Source organism: Mauremys reevesii, linkage group 1 (genome assembly GCF_016161935.1).
Source record: "Mauremys reevesii isolate NIE-2019 linkage group 1, ASM1616193v1, whole genome shotgun sequence".
NCBI lineage: Eukaryota > Metazoa > Chordata > Testudines > Geoemydidae > Mauremys > Mauremys reevesii.
In genome coordinates this window covers 61,900,607-61,915,055 of record NC_052623.1, presented here as the reverse complement: position 1 = coordinate 61,915,055, position 14,449 = coordinate 61,900,607, and the positions used below count along the sequence as shown (strand labels likewise).

At 47.6% G+C, this 14,449-nt stretch overlaps 1 protein-coding gene across 3 annotated transcripts in view; it reads right to left on the bottom strand.

Moving 5' to 3' along the window:
- The window catches only part of RCBTB1 (RCC1 and BTB domain containing protein 1), a 47,627-nt gene extending 45,751 nt beyond the window's left edge, over positions 1 to 1,876 (bottom strand). For 2 of the 3 annotated variants that reach the window (XM_039538881.1, XM_039538870.1), the window contains exon 1: positions 1,540 to 1,748. The gene's annotated coding sequence lies outside the window, so the exon portion shown is untranslated. The other variant, XM_039538888.1, reaches the window with a different exon arrangement.
- Between the last annotated feature and the right edge of the window lie 12,573 nt (positions 1,877 to 14,449).

The window sequence follows — 14,449 nt, the reverse complement described above, 5'->3', positions numbered from 1 at the left end:
GAGCGTTCTGATACATTAAGTATTTCCTGGTCTTTCCTTCAGGTAGTCACTGGAGAATTATTCAGGTTTCTCCTAGAAGCTAGCTTACTAGTGTTCTGCAGTGCCATCCAGCTAATCCCAGTTTGATTCCTGGCCTATTCCTTTATAAATTAATATTACTGCAATCATAGAACATTCATCCCTTAAGGGTGAAGAAGTCATTTATTTCATCCATCTATGGAGATGCATTAGCAAACACTGAACAATCCTGTGGAGTTGTCTGAAGAAAGAAGAGTACAAGAATTGAGGTCTTTGATGGAGAGAAAGGTAAAGTGGGAAGAGGGAGAGAACAGAAAGGACAGTACTTAAAATTCAGTGAGGGAAGCGGATGGCACCCCCAAAAAAATTAGAGATTTCATAAGACATTCACATTCCAGAAAAGTGCAAGGAATTCAAACAAGCATTACAAACTCTAAGAACGTTCAGTCTTGCAGTGCAGTGAAAGGGTAAAGGCTGTCACTTCATCTTTAACTCACTCCTGTTATGTCCAAGGTAGTACAATTCTCTATTTATGGAGGAGATCTCAGAACAGTGCATGGCCTGATTATACCATATATGCTAAAATGGCTATGCAATACAGGATAGCTGCAGTGCCCTAGGCAGAGTGTCAGCCTTAATTTCAATTTGAATTTCATTGAGTTCAGGGTTTAAGTCAACTATATCAAACCAACCCAAGTTCTTGCTTTAACTTTTGCGGCAGTCTCTGGGAGAGAACCCCGGGCATTAACAGATGCTTGTTCACCCATGAGTTTAAGCACAAAGCTATGTGGACTGTTTTTCTTTCCCCTTTTTCCTAAGTTTTACTGGAGCATTCAAGAAACAGCAAAAACTAGTTCAGATCCAAAGCCAACACCCCCTTTTACATGTCTGCTGCACAAATTTGGGAAGAGGGGGCAACCCACCCAAGCCCCCAGGTAGACTGAACGCGCCTCGATTGCTGATCCACCAGGCATGGACCATTCAACCTGCTCCACCGCTGCGCCCGCCCGGGAGTCACTCCGGAGCACGGATCATCTGTAACAACCAGATCCCAGCCCGCGGGAATCGAAGCGCGCTGCACCGGTTCTGTACACAGCAACGCTGAAATGCAGCCACCTCTGGGGAGGGCAGCCAACGCCGGGAGGGAGCTACAGGCAGGGCACCAGGCAACAACCAGCCCCGCACATAGAGCGGGGGGAGGGGGGGGAGATCAGCACCCACACAAAGCACCGCGCGGTCAAAGGCTCTGCTCTCAGCTGCTACCCCCACCCCCCCCCAGTCACCCCAGTCCGGAGCAGCGGCCGGGCCACAGCCAGCGCTAGGCAGAAGAAACCAAGCAGCTGCTTAGGGCCCCGAGCAGCTCGGGGACTGAGTGCGCGGGCGGGGGGGGGCGGCTATTAATGTGTGTTGTGTGTAGAGGGAGCCCCCCGGTGATACCCCTGCTCAGGGCCGCCCGTGGGCTCGCGCCGGTCCCGTTAGCGGCACCAGGAAGCCGGAGCCGCCCGCAGCCCCGCCGGATACCTGGAGATGAGCGAGGAGCGTCCTGCCCGGCCGAGCCCCGGCCCGCGGCGGGGGGCAGGGTCGCTGCTGCCCCGAACCCCCCGCGAGGCACCTGGACGCGGCCACCCCGGCAGCGCGCGGAGCAGGAGGCTAAGAGGGTGCGGGACGCTGCCGCGACCGGTCCAGATCATGTGACGGGAGGGCCCGAGAAACCCAACATTCGTCACGTGCTACGAACTTAACTCCTCCTCTCAGGCCTCACGCGGACAGTGACAGGTCCCGCCCACTGGGTGCTTGCCCCGGCCTCAGACGCTGACGAGGCTGAGGCGCTGCGCTCTGATTGGCCGGCGGTGTCGGGCTCTGACCGGCCTAACGCAGGAGAGTGACGGACCCGCTCTCCGCAGGCGCCGCTGTTATGTAGGCCGGAAGCCGAAAGCCATATCCCCGCACCACCCCCGCCTCGCGGGCAGCCCGCGCCCGGCGCATACCCCTCCCCCCGCCGTAGCCTAACGCTCGCTCTGCCCGGCGGGGGAGGGGCGCTCCCACTTCCTCGATGGCCGCGGCGGCTCGGGGGGGACAGAGTGAAGGTGGGGCCCGGCGGGCGGTGGCTGGGGGCGTGAACGCGGAGGCGGGGGGGAGATGGGTCGGGGGAGCCTAGGATGGGGCAGGTGCTGTGCCTACCAGGTGGTCCTGACGGAGCCCTTCAGACGCTCCGCGGGGCAGCCGTCTCCCTGCAGCCGGCCAGGCCTGCCCCGAGGAGGGGGACAAGTGGGGCAGTTTGCCCCACAAGAATATAATATTGCAACTTTTTTATGGAAGGGGCCCCCAAAATTGCTTTGCCCCAGGCCCCCTGAATCCTCTGGGCAGCCCTGCAGGCAGCCCTGCTCAGGCAGGGCCTGCCCCAAGTCAGACAGCAGAGCGGGGCTGGAGCAGCTCTCGGCCTTTGGCAGGGCCCAGCACTTGGCCCCGCTGCTGTAGTTACCGCGCTTGGGGAAAGCGCACTGCACTGAACTGGCCTTTTCTGCCCTCACGGCCCACTCCCCGAACAGCTCTCCTCCTGGGCTGCTATGCAAACAGCCTGGGCATGAGCAAATAGACTGAAGGCGGTTTGGCTTCCTCTGCAGTGGTGAATTAGCAGCCGCCTTCTACCTTGAGCAGAGCTCAGCAACATTGTGTTTGCTTACTTAGAAAGTTAACATTTTCTAACACCAAAAACCCAGTGACATTATGCGGGGAACAAGCTGGACTGATGGATAGCTGTGTCCCCTCAGTTCTCCAACATGGGGTGCCTTTCTCGCTGCTTAACAGAGAGCAACCACTCAGGGTCTGCTCTCACAGCCTCCAACACGTAAATCACTCAGCCAGGGGTGCGCGGGGGGGGGGGGGGGGGCGGGGGGCAATTTGCCCTGGGCCCCCCAGGGGCTCCCACAAGCCCTGGCCCAGTGGCGGTCCAGGTCTTCAGCCAGCATTTCGGCAGCGGGGGGCCCTTCAGTGCTGCCAAAGATGCAGAGTGACTGAAGGGCCCCCTGCTGCCAAAATGCTGGCTGAAGACCTGGACCGTCACTGGGTGACTACAAGCGCTGCAGCTTCCCTGCTTTGCCCTAGGCCCCTGAATCCTCTGGGCAGCCCTGCACTCAGCTATATTGTAAAGTGCTATAGCCAGTGACTCTTGAATTACACTGCAAGGCAACACCAGCAAATTCTCAGTCCCAGACTTTCCCCTGGAAATGAATGTCTTGTACTGCCTAGCGACCTTCTGGACACTACAAGCTCATATAAAGTCCATCATTTAATTAATAGAAAATGATATACACAAATCCTGTTATCCCAAATGAAGTTTCCCAAACAAACACACCGGTTTATATAAAACAAATGTATTAACTACAGAGATATTTTTAGTGATTACAAATAAAGAAATAAAAAGGTCAAATGCAACTAATATAACTTAACAAACTAAGTGAGTTTTAAGCAAAGGTCTCTCACCACAAGTTCCAACAGTCTTAACTGGCTGAATCCTTCAGTCAGGATCTCCCCCTAGCCTAGTGCTGCTTCTTTTCAAGTGTTGATGCCATTAGTAGAGAGAAATGGAATGATGATTTGGGGTGGCTGCCCTCTCCTCTAAGAGCACTTTGTCTTGCTCAAGAATCATCTTGGGAAAGTCTGTGTGGACAGGAACTTTAAGGTGCTTCTTTGTCAAAATGTAGACTTTTTGCCTACACCCTGTTTCCTGTGGAAAAATGGCCACTTAATCAGATGATGGTCCACTTGATCATGTTGACACCTGGCTAAGACGTTGATTAGCCTGTTGTCTCTAGGGAACTGGTGTGTGACTGCTCTCCAGAACATGGTTTAATAAATATCATATAGTGGAATCTTATTTTATATATAATGTTACTACACGTTTTACCAGGACAATAATGGTCAGCAAATAATGTGTTGTAAAATGATACTGCACAAGGCAAACTTTGTACAATATGTATCATAGTTCTATAAAAGGGGCAAAATAAGGGTACCCTCCCTGCAAGCAACTTCACTATTCCCACCTGCCCTACATTCTGAGTAGCATGCCCCTGCACTGCTGCAGCTCATGACTCAGCACACTCCGGCCTTGGCTACACTGGCGCTTTACAGCGCTGCAAGTTTTTCGCTCAGGGGTGTGAAAAAAAACACCCCCCGGAGCACTGCAAGACACAGCGCTGTAAAGCGCCAGTGTAAACAGTGCCACAGCGCTGGAAGCGCGGCTCCCAGCGCTGCAAGCTAATCCCCACGGGGAGGTGGAGTACATGCAGCGCTGGGAGAGCTCTCTCCCAGCGCTGGCGCTGCGGCCACTCTCACACTTCAAAGCGCTGCCGTGGCAGCGCTTTGAAGTTTCGAGTGTAGCCAAGCCCTCATCCTATCCACCCACCCCAATACCTGTAGCTGCCCAGCAGTTGGAGGATGGCCTATGGATTTTCCCTTGTTCTAAACATCTCTTTGAAAAATAAAAGGTGTCAAAATGGTCAACTAATACAATATTGTTGAGCATGCTTGGATAAAATAGCACTTTCTTTTTATACTCCTGCTATGGTTCTTTCTCAAATTGTTGTAAAAGGGTGAAAATATTTGAAAAACTAGAAAGAGCTCTCCCATTGACATAGCGCTATGCCCTCTACCACTTATGCTGACATAATTTGTGTCGCTGAGGGGGGTGGAATATTCACACCCCCTGAGCGACATACATTTTGCCGATGTAAGTGGTAGTGTTGACATAGTGCTAAAGATTTTAGGCAATAATTTGGATGTCTATTCAACTTGATGGTGTGCTATTAACCATTAAGTGACTAGGGCAGGATTGACCATTGCTTGTTTATTCAAACATCTGACTGCATCTGTCTTAAATTCTAGGCACAATACAGCTTTAGATAAACATAGGAATCAAAGCCACGGTCATATATAGTGCCCATCTATAGAAAGGGAAACAAGGACAACCTGGGGAATTACAGACCAGTCAGCTTAACTTCTGTACTCGGAAAAATAATGGAGCAAATAATTAAGCAATCAATTTGCAAACATCTAGAAGATAATAAGGTGATAAGTAACAGTCAGCATGGATTTATCAAGAACAAATTGTGTCAAACCAATCTGATAGCTTTCTTTGACAGGATAACAAGCCTTGTGGATAGGGGGAAGCGGTAGATGTGGTATATCTTGACTTTCGTAAAGCTTTTGATACTGTATCGCATGACCTTCTCATAAACAAACTAGGGAAATGCAACCTAGATGGAGCTGCTATAAGGTGGGTGCAAAACTGGTTGGAAAACCATTCCCAGAGAGGTGGTTCACAATCATGCCAGAAGGACATAACGAGTGGGGTCCCTCATGGATGAGTTCTGTGTCAGGTTCTGTTCAATATTTTCATCAGTGATTTAGATAGTGGTATAAAGAGTACATTTATAAAGTTTGTGGATGATACCAAGCTGGAAGGGGTTGCAAGAGCTTTGGAGGATAGGATTAAAATTAGGGTTGTCAAGCGATTAAAAAAAAATCATGATTAATTGCGTGATTAAAAAAATTAATAATGCTGTTAAACAATAGAATACCAGTTATTTTAAATATCTTGAATGTTTTCCCTACATTTTCAATATTGATTTCATTTACAACGCAATATAAAGTGAGCACTGTACACTTTGTATTTTGATTACAAATATTTGCACTGTAAAAATGATAAATAGTATTTTTTAATTCATATAAGTACTGTAGTGCAAGTTCTTTATCATGAAAGTTGAACTTGCAAATTTAGAATGATGTACAAAAAAACCTGCATTCAAAAATAAAACAGTGTATAACTTTAGAGCCTACAAGTCCACACAGTCCTACTTTTTGGTCAGCAAATCACTCGGACAATCAAGGTTGGTTACAATTTGAAGGAGATACTGCTGCCTGCTTCTTGTTTACAATGTCACCTGAAAGCGAGAACAGGCGTTCGCATGGCACTGTTGTAGCTGGTGTTGCAAGATATTTACGTGCCACATATGCTAAACAGTCGTATGTCCCTTCATGCTTCATCCACCATTCCAGAGGACATGGTTCCATGCTGATGATGGATTCTGCTTGATAATGATCTGGAGCAGAGCGGACCGAAGCATGTTAATTTTCATCATCTGAATCAGCTGCCACCAGCAGAAGGTTGATTTTCTGTAGTTTCCGCATCAGAGTGTTGCTCTTTTAAGACTTCTGAAAGCATACTCCACACCTTGTCCCCCTCAGATTTTGGATGGCACTTCAGATTCTTAAACCTTGGGTCGAGTGCTGTAGCTATTTTTAAAAATCTCATTGTGACGGGTTGGATCACAGAAACCCCCTTGGGAACTGCCAACTGATGTGTCAAGATTACTTCTGCCCCTGCTTTCCCTGCCAGCCTGGGAATCCAGCACCCTGTCTTGTTGAGCCAGACACCAGTCTGCTCCAGCACAGATCCAGGATCTGAACCACATGCCCCAAAGCTGCAGACTTAACTGAAAGCAACTTACAGAAGTGTTTTTGTCTTTAACACTCAGATGCTCAACTCTCAGTGGGGTCTAAACCCTAAATAAATCCATTTTACCCTGATTAAGCTTATACAGGGTAAAGTCATAAATTGTTCGCCCCCTACAACACTGATAGATATGCACAGCTGTTCTCCTCCCCGCCCCCCGGTATTAATACATACTCTAGGTTAATAAGTAAAAAGTGATTTTATTAAATACAGAAAGTAGGATTTAAGTGGTTCCAAGTAGTAACAGACAGAACAAAATGAGTTACCAAGTAAAATAAAATAGAACACACCAATCTCTGTCTAAGAAAAGTGAATACAGGTAAAACCTCACCAGTTCCAGTAAGCTTCCTTTTACAGACTCATCTCCTTCTAGTCTGAGTCCAGCAATCACTCACACCCCCTGTAGTTACTGTCCTTCGTTGCAGTTTATTTAAGGTATCCTTGGGGGTGGAGAGGCTCTCTTTAGCCAGATGAAGACAAAATGGAGGTGTCTCCAAGGGGTTTAAGTAGACTTTTTCTTGTGGGTGGAGACCCCCTCCTCTTTCCTATGCAAAGTCCAGCTCCAAGATGGAGTTTTGGAGTCACATGGACAAGTCACATGTCCATGCATGATTGAGTTTCTTACCAGCCAAGCCACATTCCTGGGAAAGCTCCGATGTGGATTGGCACCTTCGAGTTCATTGTTGGCGTAAATGGTTCTTGATTGGGCACTTAATTTGCACGTTCCTTTCTCAAGAAGCTGACCAAATGCTTTACTAAGGCTATTAAGCAAATATACAGCCAATATTCCTAACTTCAAGTACAAAAATGATACATGCATACAAATAGGAGGAATGTATTCAGTAGACCATAACCTTTACATAGATGTTACATGACATGTAGCATAAAACATATTCCAGTTATATCATATATACATTCATAAGCAAATTTGCTGTGAAAGTGTTCTTAAAACGAACATGTGCTGGCTGGGTCATCAACTGAGACTGCTATAACATGAAATATATGCAGAATGCGGGTAAAACAGAACAGGAGACATAATTCTTCCCCAAAAGAGTTCAGTCACAAATTTAATTTTTATTTTTTTTTTAAAACGAGCATCATCAGCATGGAAGCATTTCCACTGCAATGGTGGCTGAAGCATGAAGGGGCATACGAATGTTTAGCATATCTGGCACATAAATACTGTGGCAGAGCTCTGACCTTGCCCCTGTGGGTCCTGCGCTTCTAGACGGTTTATGCTAACCTCAGTGGCTCACTGTGACCCTCCATGTAGCCCTTCTCTCTCTAGGACCAGGGTTACAGTCTACTGAGCCCTTTTCATCATAGGCCAGCAAGGAGGTTGGTGAGAGAACTCCCACAGTCTCTATTGTCTCTGGGGGCTTATTTCTGAACAGTTTAGCCTACTGTCCTGACAGGGGCCTGACTTCCCCTGCCAAGAGATGTTCCTGTAGTGGTGGGTTGGGGGGAACCCGGGCCCGCCCTCTACTCCGGGTTCCGGCCCAGGGATCCTAATGGTACCAGCTATTGGCAGCCGACCTTTCACTGCCAGAGTTGATACATTTTCCTGGGCCACTTTCCCACAGCTCTCCTGCTTCTCCCTTCTTCACCCTTACCTTAGGGCTCCCTTACCGATGGTTTGAGGGTGTCTTCATTGACTAGCCCTTCAGCCGCACTTCCTCTCCTCTGGCTCCCTGACTCTCCTCTGCCTGACTGGAGTGAGCCCTTTTTATAGTATCAGCAGGGCCTTAATTAGAGTCAGGTGGTCACATTAGCTTAATGGCCTCACCTGACTCTTTGCAGGTTAATTAGAGTCAGGTGTTCTCATTAGCCTGGAGCAGCCCCTGCTCTGGTCAGTCAGGGAACAGAAAACTGTTAATCCAGTGGCCAGTATATCTGCCTTCTGCTGTACCCAACGGGGTCTATCACAATACCTTGCAATGCCGGCTACAAAAGTGCCATGTGAACGCCTGTTCTCACTTTCTGGTGACATTGTAAATAAGAAGCAGGCAGTAGTATCTCCCATCAAAGTAAGCAAACTTGTTTGTCTTAGTGATTGACAGAATAAGAAGTAGGACTGAGTGGACTTGTAGGCTCTAAAGTTTTGCACTATTTTGTTTTTGAGTGCAGTTATGTAACAAAAAAAATAATAATCTGCATTTGTAAGTTACACTTTCACAATAAAGAGATTGCACTACAGTACTTGTATCAGGTAAATTGAAAAATACTATTTCTTTTGTTTATCATTTTTACAATACATATATTTGTAATCAAAACTAATAATATAAAGTGAGCATTGTGCACTTTGTATTCTGTGTTGTAATTGAAATCAATATTGAAAATGTAAGAAAACATCCAAAAATTTCAATTGGTATTCTGTTGTTATAAGTGCGATTAATTTTTGAGTTAATTGCATGAGTTAACTGTGATTGACAGCCCTAATTAAAATTCAAAATGATCTGGACAAACTGGAGAAATAGTCTGAAGTAAATTGGATGAAATTCAATAAGGACAAAGTACTCCATTTAGGAAGGAACAATCAGTTGCACACGTACAAAATGGGAAATGACTGCCTAGGATGGAGTACTGTGGAAAGGGATCTGGGGGTCATAGTGGATCACAGGCTAAATATGAGTCAACAGTGTAACACTGTTGCAAAAAAAAAGCGAACATCATTCGGGGATGTATTTGCAGGAGTGTTGTAATCGAGACACAAGAAGTAATTCTTCTGCTCTACTCTGCGCTGATTAGGCCTCGACTAGAGTATTGTGTCCAGTTCTGGGCATCACATTTCAGGAAAGACAAATTGGAGAGAGTCCAGAGAAAAGCAACAAAAATGATTAAAGGTCTAGAAAACATGACCTATGAGGGAAGATTGAAAAAATTGGGTTTGTTTAGTGTTGAAAAGAGAAGACTGAGAGGAGACATGATAACAGGTTTCAGGTACCTAAAAGGTTGTTACGAGGAGGAGGGAGAAAAATTGTTCTTAACCTCTGAGGATAGGACAAGAAGCAATGGGCTTAAATTGCACCAAGGGAGGTTCAGGTTGGACGTTAGGAAAAACTTCCTAGCTGTCAGGGTAGTTAAGCACTGGAATAAATTGCCTAGGGACGTTGTGGAATCTCCATCATTGAAGATTTTTAAGAGCAGGTTAGACAAACACCTGTCAGGAATGGTCTAGATCAGGGGTGGCCAACCTGTGGCTTCAGAGCCACATGCGGCTCTTCAGAAGTTAATATGCAGCTCCTTGTATGGGCACCGACTCCAGGGCTGGAGCTACAGGCACCAACTTTCCAGTGTGCCAGGGGGTGCTCACTGCTCAACCCCTGGCTCTGCCACAGGCCCTGCCCCCACTCCATCCCTTCCCAAACCCTCCCCTCAGCCTTCCGTGCCCTCTGGAAGCAGGGGAAGGGAAGCTGATGGTTGGGGGGGAGGCTGCTGATGTTCTGTGGCTCTTTGGCAATGTACATTGGTAAATTCTGGCTCTTTCTCAAGCTCAGGTTGGCCAGCTCTGGTCTAGATAATACTTAGTGCTGCCACGAGCGCAGGGGACAGGACTAGATGACCTCTCAAGGTCCCTTCGGGTCCTATGATTCTAAGTCCAGTGTCCTGTTTCAGACAGCAATCAGTACCAGATGCTTCAGAGGAAGATGTAAGATACTCTGCAGCAGGTAGATGTAATATAATCATTGATCATTGTAATACAGTTCACAAAACAGGACATCTGAACATGAGCTAAACCTGTAAATCTTAAAAGAGAGAAGGACCTCTGCAACCTCCTCTCAGCCCAGCCTCTTGCATCTCTCAGTCAGCCCCCAATCAAACCCTCTTCCCTAGGGAAAGTAGGTGGATATTGCAGCATATCGTGAAGGTCTCCAAGTCCAGGGTCTGCCATATAGAGTGCACTGCAACAGTCTAACCTTGGCAAGTTCCACCTCCAAGAGAAAAGGACACAGCCTATTTACTATTATTTGTAAAGCAGCAGAGCCCATGCTCCGTTGTGCTAGGCACTGTACAAATTTATAACAAAAAGACTTTCAGAAAGGGACAATTTACCAAGATTATGCTTGCTTCCTAAATTGATCTTCTAGCCTCATTGCCATCATTATTCTATAGCTCTAAGAATTTATTTCTTTTTCTGCTCCCGTGTTTTTTGGTCACACATCAGGGCTGCCGGGGGGGGGAGGCAAGTGGGGCAATTTGCCCCAGGCCCCCATGAGAATATCGTATTCTATAGTATTGGAACTTTTTTTTACGGAATGGGCCCCTGAAATTGCTTTGCCCCAGGCCCCCTGAATCCTCTGGGCAGCCCCATCACACATGGGATAACTGAAATGTTTTATCCTCTTTTAATCTGCTATTTTCTGCTGCTGAATATTTGCACTTTCTCATATACACAAAGATTCTCCCAGAAGAGCTTAAAGTGTGGCAAATAAACCAAGGATCTAGAGTTTGGAGTGGGATAGGTTTTTTATTCCTGTAAAACTAGGGTGTCCTAGCCATAGTGAAGAGCTTGGTATAACGGAGATTAAATTAGAGACATACCCTAATGAAGCACATCAGAAATTAATCTGGTGTTTTTAATCCTAGTCCACATCCAAAACCACTACATGATTATCAGCCTCTGTTCGTGAGGGACCTGGGACTGTACACTAGTATTTGGGATCCCAATTGGCAGTGATTTTAAGAGAAAATTTACATAACCTCTGCCAGGCAGTAGCCAATAAAGAAATAAACATGATCCATAAATAATGGCTTTTAAACTTCATTAAATATAAACAGATCAAAAAGCCACTAATTGTTCTTGATTTCCCTGTAGAAGCCAGACCAGAGTGTAATCAATTCTCCATTTTTATAGCTCTGATGTGATGTCTCCCTTCCTCTTTATCAAACTTAGGTGCCAGTCCTGCAGTGAGCTTTGCATGCTCACAGGATTCTGCCTGCATAGACTTCACTGTTGTATTGTAGACTTAGGCCTTGTCCACCCTACACAGTTTTGTCAACAAAACATGGGAGTTGTATGCATAACGATGTTCCTCCCACTGATTTAACTGTCCTGCTATGCCAACATAATAAAACCACCTCAACGAGCGGCACAGATCTTTTTCTAACAAAGTTAGAGTGATGCAGTGTCAGTGTGACCACTGGGCTTGCTTATGTCACCCTAAGTGGCCTCCAGGAGGTGTCCAGGAATTCCCATCGTGACCACTCTGGTAAGCAGTTTCTATTCTGCTGCCCTATAGCCAGGTATACAGGCACGTGCCTCTCCCCCTTTAAAGCCCCAGGAATTTTTGAAATTCCACTTCCCATTTACTCAGCATGGACAAAAAGAACAGGAGTACTTGTGGCACCTTAGAGACTAACACACTTATTTCAGCATGGACAGCTCACATTGCATCGCCCCAGCTGACCATGCTGACTTTCAGCAGCAAATGGGCTCCCACGTGGAGTACACTGGAGTTGCTGGCTCTGTTAGGTCTGTGGGGAGAAGAGGCTGAGCAGTCACAGTAGGAACTTTGCCACTGAGGAGCGGATTGCTTGTGGCATAAATGAGAAGGGACATGCAGCAGTTCCATGCTAAGATCAAGGAGCTGAGGCTGGTGTACCAGAAGGCAAAGGAGGCTAACTGTTGCTCTGGTGTGGTGCCAAAAATATGCCACTTCTACAAGGAGCTGCATGCCATCCTCAGCAGCGACCCCACCTCCACAGCCAAAAGCCCTGTGGATACTTGGGGGAGACCAGAGGCAGTGGCCAGCAGAGTGAAGCCGGGGGACTAAGTGATGGATGAGGAGATCAAGTTGGAGGAGGATGTGGGACAGGCAACAGGCTTGTCTGGTGGTGTGGCGAGCCAGGACCTCTTTGTGACTCCAGAGGGGTCTAGCCAGTCCCAGCAGTCTGGCTCTGGCATGCCTGAAGCAGGGAGGGGAGCTCCAGTAAGTACGCATTTTTCTTTGATAGTGCATGGCTACATGAGGTAAAAGTATCCTTTATTTGGTTACACGGTGCACGCGGGAGACGGGATCGAAGTTAACAACACTAAGTACTGTTTACATCTGTTTCACATTCCCCTGCAGCTACACAGCGGAGCCCTATGGAAAAGTTTGTTAATGGACATCGAGATCTCCTGGGAATCCTCCACAGAGATCGCTAGGAAACTTTCTTGCAGATACTCTGCAATCCTCTGCTGAAGACTTCTTAGCAGAGTTGCTTTGTTTCTTCCCCCATTGTAGGAAATGTTGCCACGCCAATCAGCAATTACTTCTGGAGGAACCAAAGCAGCATACGGACCTGGTCTGAAGCTGCTCACATGCAGGAAAATGCACCCTTGCATTTTCAGTTACCTTCAGTAGTGTGATTTCAGCTTTGATCACCCCCGCCTATGTAAAATTGTGCCAGTATTCAGCACAGTGTCCGTAAGCCTTTTTACTGATCCCCCTTCTGAAACTACCCAGACCCTTTGTCCCATTTTGCACCACCCCCACCCCCAAGGCTGAACTCAACATATTTAGTGCTCTGGCCGTGCTGCATGCTTGCCAAGGGAAAGCGAGAAAGAGGTGTATATAACTCTTGTGATTCAAGACTGTGAGTGCACACACAATACTGACTCTGTGTATTGTTTCTTTTGCTTCTGTAGATGTGCCCTTGCAGGCCATCTCCTACACACCAGCAGAGTGTCTCTGAGAGATAAGGGGGCAAACAGAGGAGTAAGGAGGACATGTTTTACAAAGTGCTGCAATCATCAGATCAGGCTGATAGTGAGCACAGAGCATGAAGAGAGGCAATAAACAAGAAACTGATAGCCAGGAGAGGAGACTGGGCCAGGAGCAGATAATACAGGGTCAGGAGTGAATAATAAAGCTCATGGAAGACCAAATAGAGCTGCTGAGGTCCCTGTTTGTGCTGCAGGTGGAACACATACAGAACTGCCTTCCTTGCCCTCCCCAAACTCCCCTTACACATTCCTCTCACATTCCCAGCCTGTCACAGTACCCCTTGCACTCCACCCCTTAGGGACATTTTCCATATCAACAGCAGGACTTACACACAGCTGTGAGTTCCTCACTTCAGAAAGGGCTGCTCACTGTCATGTCCCTTGTAAGAAATGTTAATCTGTGTCATAGGCAGCGGGTATAATAGACCTGGGGAGGCTCTGCCTCTCCCAGCGCTGTTGTGGCTGCTGGACCTCTGGTTGCAGGGTTGGCGGCGAAGTTTTTGCTTTATTATGTCCCATGCAGGTTCCAGGGTGGCTGAGGAGGCAGGTACTACCTTTTTAGCTGCCCCAGAACCTGCATGGGGCATAATAAAGCAAAACAGACACTTTTCCCTTGGGCAGGTTGCGTCTGGGGAGGGGGAGGCATGACATGGCTTACGGCCAACCCAGGGCTCCTCCATGCGGGGTTGGGAGGGAGGAGGGTTGGGGCTTCGGCCAGCCTAGGGCTCATCCAGGTGTGTGTGGGGGGGTGAGGCTCAGGGCTTCAGCTAGCCTGGGGCTCCTCCAGCCGAAGGGATGTGGATGCTCCAGGCTGCAGGTGGCCCAAGGCTCCTCCTGGCAGGTGGAGGGGCTCAGGACTTCAGCCCGCCCAGGGCTCCTGTGGCTGGGGTGAGGGGCCTCTTCAGGCAGGGGAAGGAGCTTGTGGCTCCGGCCGTGGGGAGGTCATGGGAGGAAGAGGCGGATACCCTCCCCACAGGGGGGCTCCATCCACCATCCATGATCTGTGTATTGCCTATTAATAAAAATTTAGTCTTACAAAAACAGTGATTATTTGTGACCTACACAGTGTGTTTGCAACAGAAATTCGTACACAGTGGCAATCGGCACATTTGCAGACTACATTTAACACTCAGCAGGAATCATTACAGGAGACATTCAATGTGGCAAGTAAACAATGCCTGGCTCAATTCATTGCAGATGGATGCATT